General features: G+C 30.9%; 1 long non-coding RNA gene across 1 annotated transcript; it reads right to left on the reverse strand.

Moving 5' to 3' along the window:
* Positions 1–65: 65 nt before the first annotated feature.
* On the reverse strand, positions 66–18,438 carry LOC136042870 (uncharacterized). Its single transcript, XR_010621465.1, has 3 exons — positions 18,408–18,438; positions 14,336–14,544; positions 66–143 (listed from the first exon to the last, which is right to left on the reverse strand). It is a non-coding gene; the product is annotated as an uncharacterized LOC136042870 (long non-coding RNA).
* Between the last annotated feature and the right edge of the window lie 733 nt (positions 18,439–19,171).

The raw sequence follows: 19,171 nt of genomic DNA on the forward strand, positions 1-19,171 counted from the left end.
CTTATTTTGTAGAGCAAAGTAGCTTTTATTTTATTCTCTAAGAGAAATTTAACTGTACAACTTACCATTTTTAATGAAAGAATCCTCAGAAATCATGAAGGGATCGGTCATTTTCGGAGTTTGTGGCAAGTCCATAAAAGATCCTGGAATAGAGTTGATGATATTTACAAGATATATAATACTATCATCAAACACCACACATTTTAGTCCGGAGAGACCTAAAATACAAAAGATATTAGGACTGATGACTAAAAATGACTTTTAACCACGACAGAGCAGATTTTAAACAGTTTGTGGAAATGAACTGTAGTAAGGAGCGGCCCGGCTCAATAGTAACCAAGATTCTAAAAAACAGAATTTTGATATCAGTAGTTACATCAAAAGGATTGCATTTTAATGCTGATTTTAAATATATAAGTTTCATCAAGTTTAGTTTTACCGAACAAAAGTTAAGAGCCTGAGAAAATTCGCCTTACTTTAGAAAATAGGGGGAACGCCCCCTAAAAGTCACAGAATCTTAACCAAAATCATACCATCAGATCAGTGTATCAGAGAACCCTATTGTAGAAGTTTCAAGCTCCTATCTACAAAAATGTGGAATTTTGTATTTTTTGCCACAAGACAGATTACGGATGTTTTTCGTTTTTTTTCATGGTTGATCGCATCGACCCAGTGGTCCTAGAATGTCGCGAGAGGGATCATTCCAACGGAGATTAAAACTTCTAGAGTCCTTTTTAAGTGAACACAAAAATTGGAGGGCACCTAGGCCCCCTCTCACGCTCAGTGTTTTCCCAAAGTCACCAGATCAAAACTCTAGGATAGCTATTTTATTCAGCATAGTTGAAAAAACTTAATAACTATGTTTGTGGGGACGACTTACTTCCCCAAAGTCCCCGTGGGAGGGGCTGCAAGTTACAAACTTTGACCAGTGTTTACATATAGTAATGGTTATTGGGAAATGTACCAAGGTTTTCAAGGGATTTTTTGGTTTGGGGGGAGGGAGGATTGAGGGGAGGGGGTTATGAGGGAGGATGTTTCCATGGAGGAACTTGTCATGGGGGAAGTGAATTTCCATGAAGAGGCCGGAGGATCTTCTAGCATTTAAAAACAATATGAAAAGTTTTTTCAACTGAAAGTAAGTAGCAGCATTGAAACCAAAAAAACTAGAAGAAGACTAGGCCTCCTCCCCGCTCATTTTTTTTCTCAAAATCGTCCGATCAAAACTATGAGAAAGTCATTTAGGCAAAAAAAAAAAAATAACACACGAATTTCGTTTTAATTATTCATGTGCGGAGAGCCGAAATAAAAGCATCCGTTAATTCAAAAACGTTCAGAATTTAAATAAAAAAACAAGTTTTTTTTTAACAGAAAGTAAGGACCGACTTCAAAACTTAAGCCGAACAGAAATTACTCCGTATATGAAAAACGAACAGAATTACTACCTCCTTAACGCCCCGCTCTTTACGCCAAAGTTTTTTACTGTTTTAAAAAGTAGAGTTGAGAGAAAGAGTCAAACTTTTTAAAAAGAGTTTTTTACTGTTTTAAAAGTAGAGTTGAAAGAAAGAGTCAAACTCTAGCGTAAAGAGCGGGCGTTGAGGAGGGAACAGCCCCTTTCATATACGGAGTAATTTCTGTTCGTTTTAAGTTTTAACGTCGCTCCTTACTTTCAGTGAAAAAAAAATTGTTTTTTTTTTTTATTTAATTATCTTAAAACAGATAAAAGAAAAGGCTCAAATTCAAATCTAAAGTGAAACTCAAGCAATTTAAGAAATATTTCTAGAAAAATAAGTCTTTTCATACAGGCTATACTAAAATGTAACAACATTTGCCCTTAAATAATGCTGAAAAATTAATTGATTGTTTAATTAAGGATGACGATTTTCCTGGGACCCACTCATGCCAAGTTCTAAATTTGCCTTAAATTACTTTTTATTCAAATATTATTTCCTCCAATTTACTAATCATAAAATGAAATCAATATTACTCTTCTACTAAAACTCTGCAAAAATTGCAAAGAACACAACCTGGTGTTCTGGAGAACCATCTTGATTGACAGCCTGGCATTCACATGTATTCTGAAGTTTATTTTTGTCCTAATCTAATCCCCATAAAGACTATTTTCACTAATCTATCTGACGAACAAACAGTTTTCAGAGAATTTGGCTATTTGTCTAAGATTTGAGCAAATATTCAATTGCAGCTGAACAGAAGCTAAGTAAGTAAAAACCTATCAATAATGACGACTTAAAAATAAATGTTCTCCTCAGTGACATTGAGACTCAATGAGATTTTTGTTTGAACACGTTCCATAAAGAAGCAACATGGGAGCTTCTGCTCTCAGTAGCTTCTGCTTTAAGTAGGGATTGTTGTTACAAGTCAGACTTGAGGAAATAACCAAATATCTTTGAAAAGGACTATTATGAAAATACATTAAATTGCATAAAGAGCAAAATACCTGCAATTACAAAAATATTTGTAGATATATTAACAAGGGATTACAACAATTTAAAAACCTTAAAAAAGAAAACCAAAAGTTTGAAACTTAGTAGAAATCGTTACTGGGAAAATATCAATACCGAATGTCTTTTCTTATCAGTACAAGCTTATAAGTTTTAAAACCTGAAAAAAAGTTTAGAATTACTAAAGTTATTATGTAAACTGCAAAACTACTTACGGTACCAGAGCAATAATTTTAATGCTTTAATTCAAACTAGAAACCTGAAAATTTTTAAGTTAGTTTGTTTTTTTGTTGGATAGAATCCACTTCCTACATGATTAAGCTTACAGGTAGGAACGCAATCACTTATACATTGTCAGTAGGAAGGCCAAAAAAAAACAAAAATTTGCAATTATTACAAATGATGATTGTGTATTCCCAGTTCCAAAGATTATAGAGAGGTATATAGACTACCATCAAGTCCTTTCACCTCTTTGACTCCTTCATCAGAAAAACTAGCCACTAATCTCCTTCAGTCAGAAAACAATGAGTGCACACTATTATGTACATTAATACATTATTATTGATTGTGGGAAGTATGGGTATCTGAGCTGCCTGTCCCCAGCGGTTTAACGTCACTAGGTCGTCCGGTACCAATATGCCTCTTCTCACTCCTGCTCTCTTCTTCAGAGTAAAATTCTATAAGTAAATCATCTCCTTTTCAGTAGACTTCTTCATGCTTTAATAATCACTAAACATTTTGTCTCTTCTTTAAGATATCTACAGATGCCTTAAATATCTTACAATCAATATGCCAAGGCAGGTAAGAATTCATGATAGCTGTATAAGTACTTGGAATCTTAGCCAAGTAGCAGAAACGTTTTAAAGAAATAGTCTCCTCACTCAGAGCCTGGCAATCAAATAATACATGCTGAATATTATCATCTGTTGAGAAGCGGACACGGCATAAAGGGGAATCATGTAGTTTCCAAATAAATAAAAAGCTATTTAGAAGAAGGGTATCTGATTTCAGCCAATAATATAGCACAGAATTTAGTCTAGTATGAAACATGAATGAAATTAATTTACTATGATTAACATTATATTTTTACCTAAAAAATCTCGTGAATTGAGGACAGAGGAAGGACTAGGGATTAACATGGAAGCCTTTGCTGCTAAGGAATCAGCTGTATCATTATATTTGATGCCTTTATGACTTGGAACATGTCAGAAATAAATCTGATATCATTTAGTCTTAAGATTAAGAAGCTGTCCTAATATTATATAAATCCTTGTTATTGGCAATTCTATTAATATATTGAAGCAATAGTAATGCTGATTTGGAGTCAAAGAAACTTAATTGCTTTTCAGATTCTATGTTATAATTTACAAGTGCATCCAGGGCCAAGCGAATTGTTCAGCAGACAAAACAGAAGCTCCCAATGGCAGAGGAAAATAGAAGTTCCAGTTCAGGGATGGGATGGGACACATGCTCCTGCTCCAGCTCTCTCACTCTGGACAGATTCATCTCTATATATTTTTCTATGATTAGGGTACGCCTTTGAGATCCATTCAGCCAAAATAGTCTGGATAACATAATTAGGAATCAGGTTTTTATGAATTGAGATAAGTTCTACGTGACAAACTGATGGACTCAGTAAAGGGATATGCATAAGGAGAGTATTAATTCCAATTTGGGATGTTCAGTGAAATTGATTCGATAATGAATAGACATTGGGATTTTGACAAGGGATAACAACAATTCAAAAGCCTTAAGAAAAGAAAACCAAACATTTCTGTGTTTTTATTTTAAATAAAGATGATACTATTTTTATAAACGAGCAATAATTGTGTATGTAGCCTGTGTATTTTTTCTCGAAAACGGCCTCATAGTTTTTCAGGAAAATTGGCTTCCTGAGATATTCTGGCCAAAAAAACGATCAAGATGGGTCAGAAGTCTGAGAAAATTTTTTTAGAGCCTTAATTTTAGGAATAAAATATGTGAGTGATGTCATTTTTATATACGTCAGTATTGTAATGACGTTTTCACACTTATGTTGAAAAAATGAAGATTTTTATGCATGGAGAAGTTTATATCAAATTGCTTATTGGGCAAAAGACAGTAATTGCTAAGATAATTGCATACATTTTAACAAGGGATTACAACAATTCAGAAATCTTAAAAAAGAAAACAAAAAAGTTGAAGCTTAGTGGAAATCAGTGTTAGAAATCAGACTTGCAGTAATAATCAAATATCTTTATATAGACATTGTAATGTCTTTGAATAGTATGAAAGACATTAAATTGTATAAAGAGCAAAAGCTGCAATTGCAAAAATATTTGTGTATATTTTAACAAGGGATTACAACAATTTAAAAATCTTTAAAAAGAAAACAAAAAGGTTGAAGCTTAGTGGAAATCAGTGTTAGAAATCAGACTTGCAGTAATAATCAAATATCTTTAAATAGACATTGTAATGTCTTTGAATACTATGAAAAGACATTAAATTGCATAAAGAGCAAAAAGCTGGCAATTGCAAAAATATTTGTATATATTTTAACAAGGGATTACAACAATTTAAAAATCTTAAAAAAGAAAACAAAAAGGTTGAAGCTTAGTGGAAATCAGTGTTAGAAATCAGACTTGCAGTAATAATCAAATATCTTTAAATAGACATTGTAATGTCTTTGAATACTATGAAAAGACATTAAATTGCATAAAGAGCAAAAAGCTGGCAATTGCAAAAATATTTGTATATATTTTAACAAGGGATTACAACAATTCAAAAATCTTAAAAAAGAAAACAAAAAAGTTGAAGCTTAGTGGAAATCAGTGTTAGAAATCAGACTTGCAGTAATAATCAAATATCTTTAAGGAGACATTGTAATGTCTTTGAATAGTATGAAAAGACATTAAATTGCATAAAGAGCAAAAAGCTGGCAATTGCAAAAATATTTGTATACATTTTAACAAGGGATTACAACAATTCAAAAGTCTTAAAAAAGAAAACAAAAAAGTTGAAGCTTAGTGGAAATCAGTGTTAGAAATCAGACTTGCAGTAATAATCAAATATCTTTAAATAGACATTGTAATGTCTTTGAATAGTATGAAAAGACATTAAATTGTATAAAGAGCAAAAAGCTGGCAATTGCAAAAATATTTGTATATATTTTAACAAGGGATTACAACAATTCAAAAATCTTTAAAAAGAAAACAAAAAAGTTGAAGCTTAGTGGAAATAAGTGTTAGAAATCAGACTTGCAGTAATAATCAAATATCTTTAAATAGACATTGTAATGTCTTTGAATAGCATGAAAAGACATTAAATTGCATAAAGAGCAAAAAGCTGGCAACTGCAAAAATATTTGTATACATTTTAACAAGGGATTGCAACAATTCAAAAGTCTTAAAAAAGAAAACAAAAAAGTTGAAGCTTAGTGGAAATCAGTGTTAGAAATCAGACTTGCAGTAATAATCAAATATCTTTAAATAGACATTGTAATGTCTTTGAATAGTATGAAAAGACATTAAATTGTATAAAGAGCAAAAAGCTGGCAATTGCAAAAATATTTGTATATATTTTAACAAGGGATTACAACAATTCAAAAATCTTTAAAAAGAAAACAAAAAAGTTGAAGCTTAGTGGAAACAAGTGTTAGAAATCAGACTTGCAGTAATAATCAAATATCTTTAAATAGACATTGTAATGTCTTTGAATAGCATGAAAAGACATTAAATTGCATAAAGAGCAAAAGCTGGCAACTGCAAAAATATTTGTATATATTTTAACAAGGATTGCAACAATTCAAAATCTTAAAAAAGAAAACAAAAAAGTTGAAGCTTAGTGGAAATCAGTTTTAGGAATCAGACTTGCAGTAATAATCAAATATCTTTAAATAGACATTGTAATGTCTTTGAATAGTATGAAAAGACATTAAATTGCATAAAGAGCAAAAAGCTGCAATTGCAAAAATATTTGTATATATTTTAACAAGGGATTGCAACATTCAAAATCTTAAAAAGAAAACAAAAAGTTGAAGCTTAGTGGATATCAGTGTTAGAAATCAGACTTGCAGTAATAATCAAATATCTTTAAATAGACATTGTAATGTCTTTTAAGATTATGAAAAGACATTAAATTGCATAAAGAGCAAAAAGCTGGTAATTGCAAAAATATTTGTATATATTTTAACAAGGGATTACAACAATTCAAAAATCTTAAAAAAGAAAACAAAAAAGTTGAAGCTTAGTGGAAATCAGTGTTAGAAATCAGACTTGCAGTAATAATCAAATATCTTTAAATAGACATTGTAATGTCTTTGAATAGTATGAAAAGACATTAAATTGCATAAAGAGCAAAAAGCTGGCAATTGCAAAAATATTGGTATATATTTTAACAAGGATTACAACAATTCAAAAATCTTAAAAAAGAAAACAAAAAAGTTGAAGCTTAGTGGAAATACAGTGTTAGAAATCAGACTTGCAGTAATAATCAAATATCTTAAGGAGACATTGTAATGACTTTGAATAGTATAAAAGACATTAAATTGCATAAAGAGCAAAAGCTGGCAATTGCAAAAATATTTGTATGTATTTTAACAAGGGATTACAACAATTCAAAAATCTTAAAAAGAAACAAAAAAGTTGAAGCTTGGTGGAAATCAGTGTTAGAAATCAGACTTGCAGTAATAATCAAATATCTTTAAATAGACATTGTAATGTCTTTGAATAGTATGAAAAGACATTAAATTGTATAAAGAGCAAAAAGCTGGCAATTGCAAAAATATTTGTATATATTTTAACAAGGGATTACAACAATTTAAAAATCTTTAAAAAGAAAACAAAAAGGTTGAAGCTTAGTGGAAATCAGTGTTAAAAAATCAGACTTGCAGTAATAATCAAATATCTTTAAATAGACATTGTAATGTCTTTGAATAGTATGAAAAGACATTAATTGCATAAAGAGCAAAAAGCTGGCAATTGCAAAAATATTTGTATACATTTTAACAAGGGATTACAACAATTCAAAAGTCTTAAAAAAGAAAACAAAAAAGTTGAAGCTTAGTGGAAATCAGTGTTAGAAATCAGACTTGCAGTAATAATCAAATATCTTTAAATAGACATTGTAATGTCTTTGAATAGTATGAAAAGACATTAAATTGCATAAAGAGCAAAAAGCTGGCAATTGCAAAAATATTGTATATATTTTAACAAGGGATTACAACAATTCAAAAATCTTAAAAAGAAAACAAAAAAGTTGAAGCTTAGTGGAAATAGAGTGTTAGAAATCAGACTTGCAGTAATAATCAAATTCTTTAAATAGACATTGTAATGTCTTTGAATAGCATGAAAAGACATTAAATTGCATAAAGAGCAAAAAGCTGGCAACTGCAAAAATATTTGTATATATTTTAACAAGGGATTGCAACAATTCAAAAATCTTAAAAAAGAAAACAAAAAAGTTGAAGCTTAGTGGAAAATCAGTTTTACAAATCAGACTTGCAGTAATAATCAAATATCTCTAAATAGACATTGTAATGTCTTTGAATAGTGTGAAAAGACATTAAATTGCATAAAGAGCAAAAAGCTGGCAATTGCAAAAATATTGGTATATATTTTAACAAGGGATTACAACAATTCAAAAATCTTAAAAAAGAAAACAAAAAAGTTGAAGCTTAGTGGAAATCAGTGTTAGAAATCAGACTTGCAGTAATAATCAAATATCTTTAAGGAGACATTGTAATGACTTTGAATAGTATAAAAGACATTAAATTGCATAAAGAGCAAAAAGCTGGCAATTGCAAAAATATTTGTATATATTTTAACAAGGGATTACAACAATTCAAAAATCTTAAAAAAGAAAACAAAAAAGTTGAAGCTTGGTGGAAATCAGTGTTAGAAATCAGACTTGCAGTAATAATCAAATATCTTTAAATAGACATTGTAATGTCTTTGAATAGTATGAAAAAGACATTAAAATTGTATAAAGAGCAAAAAGCTGGCAATGCAAAAATATTTGTATATATTTTAACAAGGGATTACAACAATTTAAAAATCTTTAAAAAGAAAACAAAAAGGTTGAAGCTTAGTGGAAATCAGTGTTAAAAATCAGACTTGCAGTAATAACCAAATATCTTTAAATAGACATTGTAATGTCTTTGAATAGTATGAAAAGACATTAAATTGCATAAAGAGCAAAAAGCTGGCAATTGCAAAAATATTTGTATACATTTTAACAAGGGATTACAACAATTCAAAAGTCTTAAAAAAGAAAACAAAAAAGTTGAAGCTTAGTGGAAATCAGTGTTAGAAATCAGACTTGCAGTAATAATCAAATATCTTTAAATAGACATTGTAATGTCTTTGAATAGTATGAAAAGACATTAATTGCATAAAGAGCAAAAAGCTGGCAATTGCAAAAATATTTGTATATATTTTAACAAGGGATTACAACAATTCAAAAATCTTAAAAAGAAAACAAAAAAGTTGAAGCTTAGTGGAAATAAGTGTTAGAAATCAGACTTGCAGTAATAATCAAATATCTTTAAATAGACATTGTAATGTCTTTTAATAGCATGAAAAGACATTAAATTGCATAAAGAGCAAAAAGCTGGCAACTGCAAAAATATTTGTATATATTTTAACAAGGGATTGCAACAATTCAAAAATCTTAAAAAAGAAAACAAAAAAGTTGAAGCTTAGTGGAAATCAGTTTTACAAATCAGACTTGCAGTAATAATCAAATATCTTTAAATAGACATTGTAATGTCTTTGAATAGTACGAAAAGACATTAAATTGCATAAAGAGCAAAAAGCTGGCAATTGCAAAAATATTTGTATATATTTTAACAAGGGATTGCAACAATTCAAAAATCTTAAAAAAGAAAACAAAAAAGTTGAAGCTTAGTGGAAATCAGTGTTAGAAATCAGACTTGCAGTAATAATCAAATATCTTTAAATAGACATTGTAATGTCTTTGAATATTATGAAAAGACATTAAATTGCATAAAGAGCAAAAAGCTGGCAATTGCAAAAATATTTGTATATATTTTAACAAGGGATTACAACAATTCAAAAATCTTAAAAAAGAAAACAAAAAAGTTGAAGCTTAGTGGAAATCAGTGTTAGAAATCAGACTTGCAGTAATAATCAAATATCTTTAAATAGACATTGTAATGTCTTTGAATAGTATGAAAAGACATTAAATTGCATAAAGAGCAAAAAGCTGGCAATTGCAAAAATATTGGTATATATTTTAACAAGGGATTACAACAATTCAAAAATCTTAAAAAAGAAAACAAAAAAGTTGAAGCTTAGTGGAAATCAGTGTTAGAAATCAGACTTGCAGTAATAATCAAATATCTTTAAGGAGACATTGTAATGACTTTGAATAGTATAAAAGACATTAAATTGCATAAAGAGCAAAAAGCTGGCAATTGCAAAAATATTTGTATATATTTTAACAAGGGATTACAACAATTCAAAAATCTTAAAAAAGAAAACAAAAAAGTTGAAGCTTGGTGGAAATCAGTGTTAGAAATCAGACTTGCAGTAATAATCAAATATCTTTAAATAGACATTGTAATGTCTTTGAATAGTATGAAAAGACATTAAATTGCATAAAGAGCAAAAAGCTGGCAATTGCAAAAATATTTATATATATTTTAACAAGGGATTACAACAATTCAAAAACCTTAAAAAAGAAAACAAAAAGGTTGAAGCTTAGTGGAAATCAGTGTTAGAAATCAGACTTGCAGTAATAATCAAATATCTTTAAATAGACATTGTAATGTCTTTGAATAGTATGAAAAGACATTAAATTGCATAAATAGCAAAAAGCTGGCAATTGCAAAAATATTTGTATATATTTTAACAAGGGATTACAACAATTTAAAAATCTTTAAAAAGAAAACAAAAAGGTTGAAGCTTAGTGGAAATCAGTGTTAGAAATCAGACTTGCAGTAATAATCAAATATCTTTAAATAGACATTGTAATGTCTTTGAATAGTATGAAAAGACATTAAATTGCATAAAGAGCAAAAAGCTGGAAATTGCAAAAATATTTGTATATATTTTAACAAGGGATTACAACAATTCAAAAACCTTAAAAAAGAAACCAAAAGTTTGAAGCTTATTAGAAATTGTTGCTATCAAAACACCATTAACAAGTTTCTTTTCTTATAAGCATAAGTAATGTCTTTTTAAGATATGAATAAACAAATATCTTTGAAAAGACATCAATATGAAAAGACAGCAAATTGTCTGTGGTAATAAGACAAGCAACAACGAGAATCAATACATAGAAGCCTGTGGTGGGCTGAGTGGAGGAGCCCAGCATCACATAAATATATGATGGGCTTTTTTTTATACTATGAAAAATACAAACACTCAGCTTGAAATAAGGATTGTTGTATCATGATGGTAGTACTAGTAGTGGTATCAATTCCTGCAAGTCCAACGTAAATGGTAAAGAAGAATAATGGGTAGGCATTTTGGTATCACCTCTACTTTCAACTCCCACAATAACTTGAAGATTTGTATGGTAATTATAGCATTGCAAAAATACTTCAGAAAAGGCAGTTCAAACCATAACAGGCCATTTGTATCTGAGAAAACATTAAACTGAAAGTAAGAAGCAGCATCAAAACATAAAATGAACAGAATTCATTTTCTGAACCTCCTCCATAGCATACATTCACAGAACCTCCTCCATAGCATACTACTCTACAGAGGCCTCAATCTTTTAGGAAGGCCCTCTGGCAGTAATACCATGCCATTCCCCTCAGGCTTCCACAGTTCAAAACACAAACTGTTGGTACCCTGTGGGTACACAATACTCAAAGGGGTCATCCATATGGGGTGGTTACATCTTGGTCAAATAAACCAATTTACTTTATCATTAAGTTCACACTGTTTAGTAAACTAGTTAATTTGAATTGAAGTATGAGCTATATTTTTTTAAGCATATAATCTTTGAGAGGAATTTATTTATGCAAATTACCGTTTGAAATAGAGCCGAGTTGAGACTATAGCATGTTCAAGTCAAATATGAAAAGCTGCTTTGATCAGGTAAGAATTTTAATATAATTAATTCAACTTATGAGGGAGCCAGTGGGGTGATGAAACCTATACAATATTCCCTTTTCAATTATTTATATCAATTCAAATTAATACTTTGTCATATAACACCATCTATCCCCTCCCTCCTTTTATAACAGTTCCTTTAAAAATGATTTGTGATCCTTATTTACACATTTTTCATCTGTAAATAGTACCAAGCGAAAATTGTTAGCAAATGTTTACTTTCGTTCCAAGTGCTCTAAAGTGCGTATTAGCAAAGCTTATTAGTTTTTGCGCCCCTGCTGTTTTTTATGTTTCTGGTTTTGCTTTCCTCCTTTGCAAGAAGGATACAAAGAAAATACGTTCAGGTTATTTTAAGTATTGCAAGTATTTGCTGCGTCTGCCTTGGTGGTATCGGAATCATACAGTCGTTTCTAAATTTGACATCATTGATGCGCCCTTGCAACTGAAACATTTATCTAAAGATATATGTCTTAAAACTCGGCAAATGATTGGTGTTTTTGACCCTCTTTGGCCATTTTTTGAATTGAGGTAATTTACTTATGTTGTATGTTGTTATGCTGCTATGTTATTTATGTTGTTATGTTTTTTGTCTCGTTTTTTTTGTGCGTTTACTCCACAATTTAATGTACTTTGTGGGTTATAAATAAATTATTATTATTATTATTATTATTATTAGTCCATGAGCCCTGCAGGCAGTGGGGCGAGGTCTGTATTCTATATTTATTCAACAAATAGTGATAAATCTAAAAAAAAAAAAAACAAAGTTTGTTGAATAAATATAGAATACAGACCATGCCCCACTGCCCGACTAATACACTTTGCCCTATAGGTAATGTTACCTGTAAGCAAGCCCACTTTACACATTTTTAGTTTGCCCCATGGAGGAGGAGGATCAACCAGAAATGGATGCGCTTCTAGAATTAGCATTCCTAAGTGCTCTAAACTGGAAACTATGCGGCTTTGCAGCATAGTTTCCAGTTTAGAGCATTTGGAACAAAAGAAGACATTTACCAAATTGTCAAATATTGGCAAATCTGGCATCTAGCTATCAGATCCTTCAGCATATGCACATTGTAAAGTTTCTATAAACAAACAGAAGGAAACAGCTCTTTGTATTAATAGACCATAAAACAATCTATGCCTGTCATCAGCTGATTTAAAAAAAGGTCTTTTAAACTTCTGTTATGCTATTTGTTTGGTTTGCAATAGTTCTGATCAAATATGAATAGAAATTTGAAAATGCTCCAAGAAAAGATTTATTATAATGAATATCTGAGGAAAAAGTGTATCATATAACCATTAAAATGACAAGGTGGGGAACTACTTATTTCTGTGGCAGTTACAGAGAATTCAACTATTACTTTTTTTAATATAATCATGATTCTAATAATGAGCAAGGTCCCCTAAGGTGGAGTCCACCTCCAAAAAATGTTTTAGTTGCTAACTGAGCATAAAAACAGGACTTTTGAATAAAAGGAATTCAGCTAGTTGGTAATTCCAAGCATTTTAATTGCTGATTGAGCATTAAAAAATTTCAAAAGCACTTTTAAGCACAACAAACTCAGTTAGTTGGTAAATTTGGAGTGTTTTAGTCACCAAATGAATATCAGAAAATTTAATAAAAGCCCTTTTGAGCATAACAAACCAACTGTTTTAGTTAATAACTGAGTGTAAAAAAATTTAATAAAGCACTTTTGAGTACAACAAACTTAGCTAGTTGGTAAATTCAAAGTGTTTTAGTTGCTGACTGAGTATCAAAAAATGCAATGCCTCAGTCCTCATGTATGCCTTTATGTGAAAAGTTAAAACAGCACAATGAAGAGGAATCTAGCAACAAACTGCTTCAGTTACAAACTCCTCATCCCAGATCTCTTACAACTATTTTTTAATGACCACTAGTCTTAAAACTGTCTGACAATTGTTCTTCCTAAAACATTACCATACTTGATTGAAGTGGAAATGGGTCCAGATATAATAAGTGCTACTGGCTGCTTTGTTTTAGGTGTTCATACTGCTGGCAATTTGCATAAGAACATGGAAAACACTGACGTTAACGGCTAACCATCTTCCAAGAAAACACTCTAAACAAGATAATTTTCTTTAAAAAATTGAAGAAATACATATACTCTATTCATTTGCTGTTTAACACTAGAAATGAAAATTATGGGAAATACAAAAGAATGCAAAAAACAAACCCCAGCTGCAGGCAGTATGGCAGCCTTTAGACAACTCATGGGAGACACACAACTCTAAAGCCAAGCCAATACTTCTACTATTTTAAAATATTACCAGCCACCTTAATCTCATTGATGGTGTTGTTTGTAAATACAACACCATCTTAGTCCTTAGTTAACAAGATTACAAAAAAAAAACAATTTTCATACAAATTATTTCAACAGAAAAAAACCTAAGGGTTTTCTATATAGCTTCTGTTGTGTACTGCAAAATATTCAAAACAAAAGCTTCAAGTAAAAACAAGATCAGAAGTTTGGTATATAAAACCTTTAGATGATTGGAATTGCATTCTTGAAAGCTAATACAAATGATAGTTTCATAAACAGACTGGACAAATTCTTGAAAGAACAGTTTTATACACATGGCCATTAGACAACTATCACAAACTAACTCTACAATGATAACAAAATAGAGCACCAAAACATGAGAATTTGCAAAAGGCACTGGATCCTGCAAGTTACCACAATGAAACAAAACCTAAGGATCACAATCAGCAGAAAGGAACCCTCATTTTGCTGATTAAAATATTGGGGACATTTTCATGTTAGACTACTGAAAAATGAACAAAATTGGAAATACCAGTGTTGGTGTAATTGCTTCAAAACTTAGAGAGGATCTAGCTTGATACTTCACAAAGACTGCTTCATTCTTCAAGTTTGTTCCTATTGATGCTTTGCACTGGCATAATTTGACTGATATTGTTGTTCTCTTTCCAAATCCTTATCTTTCAAAACAGACTGAAGTATCTTTAATAAAGATCGAGATCATGGTTCTAATTCTGAGGATACCTAGATTAATTAGTGAAATTATGATGTGAAACTTTTATTTCCTCATCAAAGGGGATCAGGAAGCTATAGACAAATTCAAAAAGCTATCTCAAGCCTGGGTTCTTTCTCTAACTTTTATTTATTTGTTAAAAGAAAAAGTTTTTAATATAAAAAGAAAAAGGAGTCAACCTATCTTAACAAGCCAATCTAAAACTTTAAGTTTATATCAAAGACTACAAAAACATGGGAAACCACATGATTCTTCTAAAAAGATGACCAAAAAACTACCAGATTAGAACAACTATATTTCTTACATTATGTAAATTGTGATGTTTAAAGCTATATTGGCAAAATTATACACACACACCTCCTTACAAAAGTCCCAGATATAACCCTGGGCTATATACAAAACTAAAAAAAAAATACAAGTAATCAAATTTCCACCATATAATATGTATTATGTTCTAACAAGCAAATTTGCATTTTTTTTCGACAGTTCTATTGAATATTCCAGATACCTTGTGCTTCTATTTCAATAATGTTCTCATTCAACCTAATTGGAAATTGACATAATTATTTTTGAGATGTATAATTGCAAAAATCTCCCTACATTGAATATTACCATTTCTGGTATATTTGTTGGTAGATATATAGCAAAGACATAAAATATGATCTTAGTGTTAAACACTTTATTTCTTAAATTCACAACAACGTGGCTCAAAAAGAGATAAATAGAGTGTCAAAATGAATTATTAGATTTTCTAGAAACCTATACGCACCAACATATTCAATTACTTAGGCAAAGCAGAAAAACATAGAAGAATATAGAAAGAATGATAAAAAGGAGATTAACTCAAACATTTAAAACATCCACTCAATACCCCTAACTGTCCTCAGGGCCTTTTAGAAAGTCAGTAATATGGTTGCAGAAAAGGCAGAAATGCTGCCACTGGTCCTTTAGAGTTAGGCCTGTAAGAAAACAAAGTTGTACTGCCTGTAATCAGATGCCTCTAATAATGTAATGTAGACAGTAATCTACAAAACAATAAATCAATACCAAAAATTGATCTGGTTTGTCAGATTTTGATGCTAGCTTTTTTAATGATTGCTTTAGTTTTCAAATAATTAATAGTTCACTTAAGCAAAACACCTGATTCAAGAAACTCCTTTCTCTCTTGAATCAGTATCTAGGTAACTTCCATGCAGGACCAGCATAGGACTGCCATACCTTATGAGAATGTGAAACTTCACCTATTGATTAATTTGGTTAATTCAGAATATACTGTACTAATGTAACAAGATAGCTAGGAAACAAGATCCAACTTGTTTTAGAATCCAATTAGGTATCCAAATATTACAATCATTACTTCCAGAAATTCCTTCCAGACATAGAAAAAAATTGTCATTGGCAGGATTCTGTACATCCTAGTACAGTAAAATTCTAGTTAATTGACTTCTTGCTATCTCAGAAAGAGTTTAGGTTAGGAAAATAAAACTTTCAGGGATGGGTCTACAGGCTAAAGTAGGTACTAGGAAGGTATTTTAAAGTACCCACCTCCACTCCTTCTCCCTCTAGATGGCCTTGAAATTTGCCTATATGACAGGTCTATACCTATTGAAATTTTAACAAAACAACATTTTACCTTAATTTTCAATTACTAGTTGCTTTTTCTCTGCCTTTAGTTCTGAAAATGTGATTCCTGTTATTTGAGTAGAATTTTGAGCCATATCAATGTTTTTTTCAAAATTTAGGAAATGAATTTGCATATCTTTAAAACCTTATAAAATGGAATTGGGCAAAGTTATAAAGCTGAAAACAATTTCGTTGTACTTCAATAAAGCAGATATATTTTGCAAGGCTTCACTTTAATAACACATATTTTAAAGGTCATCAAAGGTCAGGGCTTCAAAACACCTGGGACATACTTTAGTCTGTAGATTCATCCCTGAAAGTTTCATTCTTCTAACCTAAACCCTTTCTCAGATAGCAAGAAGTCAATTAACTAGAATTTTACCCCTAGTACATCTAGGTTCTAGATTCTGTACATCTAGGTTCTATAAATCAGGCTTTAGTAAAATGTATTTTTCCTAATTTTTTAACTCTAGATTTTTTAAATGGTAAAATTCTAGTTTACTGACTTCTTGCTATCTCAGAAAGGGGTTAGGTTAGTAAAATGAAACTTTCAGGGATGAATCTACAGACTAAATTATGTCCCAGGAAGATAATTTGAAGTACCTACCTCTACTCCTTCTCCCTCTAGAGGGCCCTGACCTTTGATGACTTTTGAAAATATGTGTGTTATAAACTATGTCCCTGTCCTGGGAAGGTATTTTGAAGTACCTACCACTACTCCTTCTCCCTCTAGAGGGCTCTGACCTTTGATAACCTTTAAAAATATGTGTTATTAAAGTGAAGCCTTGCAAAATAGATCTTCTGCTTGAATGAAGTACAACAAAATTGTTTTCAGCTTCATAACTTTGCTTAATCATAATTTATGAGGTTTTAATGCTATGCAAATACATTTCCTAAATTTTGAAAAAAAAACAAAAAAAAACATTGATATGGAAAAGAATTCTACTCAAATAACAGGAATTGCATTTTTCACAACTAAAGGCAGGGAAAAAGCAACTGGTAACTGAAAATTAAGGTAAAATGTTGTTTTGTCAAAATTTCATTGGTATAGACCTGTTGTATAGGTGAATTTCAGGGCCCTCTAGAGGGAGAAGGAGTGGAGGTGGGTACTTTAAAATACCTTCCTGGGATATACTTTAGCCTGTAAATCTGTCCCTGAAAGTTTCATTTTCCTAACCTAACCTCTTTCCAAGATATCAGGAAGTCACTGAACTCTAATTTCACCCTATAAATTAAGCACTAGTAAAAATAAGGGTAAAATTCTAGTTTAGCCATTTTTTTCTATCCTAGAAAGGGGTTAGGTTAGGAAACTGAAACTTTTGGGGATGGGTCTACAGGCTAAAGTATGTCCCAGGAATACATTTTGAAGTAACTACTGCCACTCCTTCTCCTTCTAGAGGGCCCCAGCCTTTGATGCCCTTTATAAATCTTTGAGTTATAAAAGTGAAACCTAGCAAAATAAATTGTCTGCTTAAATGAAGCACAAAAAACTGTTTTCAGCTTCACAACTTTGCTAAGTCCCAATTAATGAGGTCTCAAAGACCCACAAATATAGTTCCTAAATTTAGAAAAAAAAATACTGATATGGCTTAAAATTTCAACATAAACAGCAACAATTGCATTTTTCAGAAGTAAAACCACAGAAAAGGTAACTGATAACTGGAAATTAAGGTAAAATTTAGTTTTGTCAAAGTCTAAATAGACCTATCAAGTAGGTTTAGTCAAATTCCTAACACTTAGAGGTCAGAAGAGGGTTAATATGGAAGCTTGGCAATACCTTCCAAGAGTATGTTTTTGGCCCCCAATTCATTACTATAACTTTCATTTCCCTAGCCTAACCCTTTTCCAAGATTGCAAAAAGTAGCTAAACTAGAATTCACCAACATAAGACTTTTTATCAGAGGTAGGCCTAGCTAATCTGTGACTTAACCATAGGAGAAATTCAGACAGGCCCTAGGGTTGTAAGTGCTAAGGCCTAAGCCAGGAAGGAACATGACGTTTTATATCTTCAAAAAGACAGCAGAATTTTGTTTAAAGTAAATGAAAATTGTAGTCTTGGTTGAATTAGGAAAAGTGAGCAGAAAACTAAACTGAAACTAGGTTTTTCAACTCCCAGCCTCAAATTTCTCATTCATGCATAACTGAAATAGGCCTAGCCTAACCAATAGATAAACTTATCTTTAGAATTCAATTGGGAATCAAAACATAGACCTAACATTCAGTTCTGTCAGAGATCAGAAGTATGCTTCACCTTGGATATATCCAAAAAATTTCAGATTTCTTTCCTTCTTCCATAAATAACAATTACCTTTTCTTAATGCATGAATGCTATCTAGCCTCAAAGGTATTGGCCATGTTTCCATTCTTATCATTCGAAAATTTCGAAAAAAACAGTACATTTCTAAATATGTTTTTTTCTAGGATTGCACCTCTCTGAATAGCCGGACTTAAGCAAATCAAAATCGCTAATATTAATTCTATAAACCTATGCACTCAAAAGAATTTTGCCCGATACAACGGGTACTTTTGGAAATAAACAAGATAGCTTCTGAACTATTAATAGAGTGTAAAAAAATGAATGAATGTAAAAAGAAGGATATAACTATTATAATAACAACCATATAATGATCATTAACCGTTATTAAGTTATGGATATCTGTCATCTACACAGTTTGATGCACATAGTGTCTTTTGGGTTAGTTAACATCTATCATAATATTCCCTGAAAGTTTCAACATAAAACCAATACTCATATCCAATATGAATATAGGTTATACCATCTATACCCTTTTGAAAACCTGAATGCACCAAGTATCTTTTGCTTTAGTGCGATATTTATCTCATCATTCTCTAATAGTTTCAATTTAAATCCCTTAGCATTTTTGAGATGCTTCAAGTCTGCTATTTTGACCAGTTGGATGGACATAGTCTTTTAACTGAGATTAAATGAAATAAAACAAGCTTTTTTTTTTAACTGCAATTAAAGACCAGCATTAAAACTTAAAACGAACAGAA

The sequence above is a fragment of the Artemia franciscana genome, unplaced genomic scaffold (genome assembly GCF_032884065.1).
Source record: "Artemia franciscana unplaced genomic scaffold, ASM3288406v1 Scaffold_2263, whole genome shotgun sequence".
In the NCBI taxonomy this organism is placed as follows: Eukaryota; Metazoa; Arthropoda; class Branchiopoda; order Anostraca; family Artemiidae; genus Artemia; species Artemia franciscana.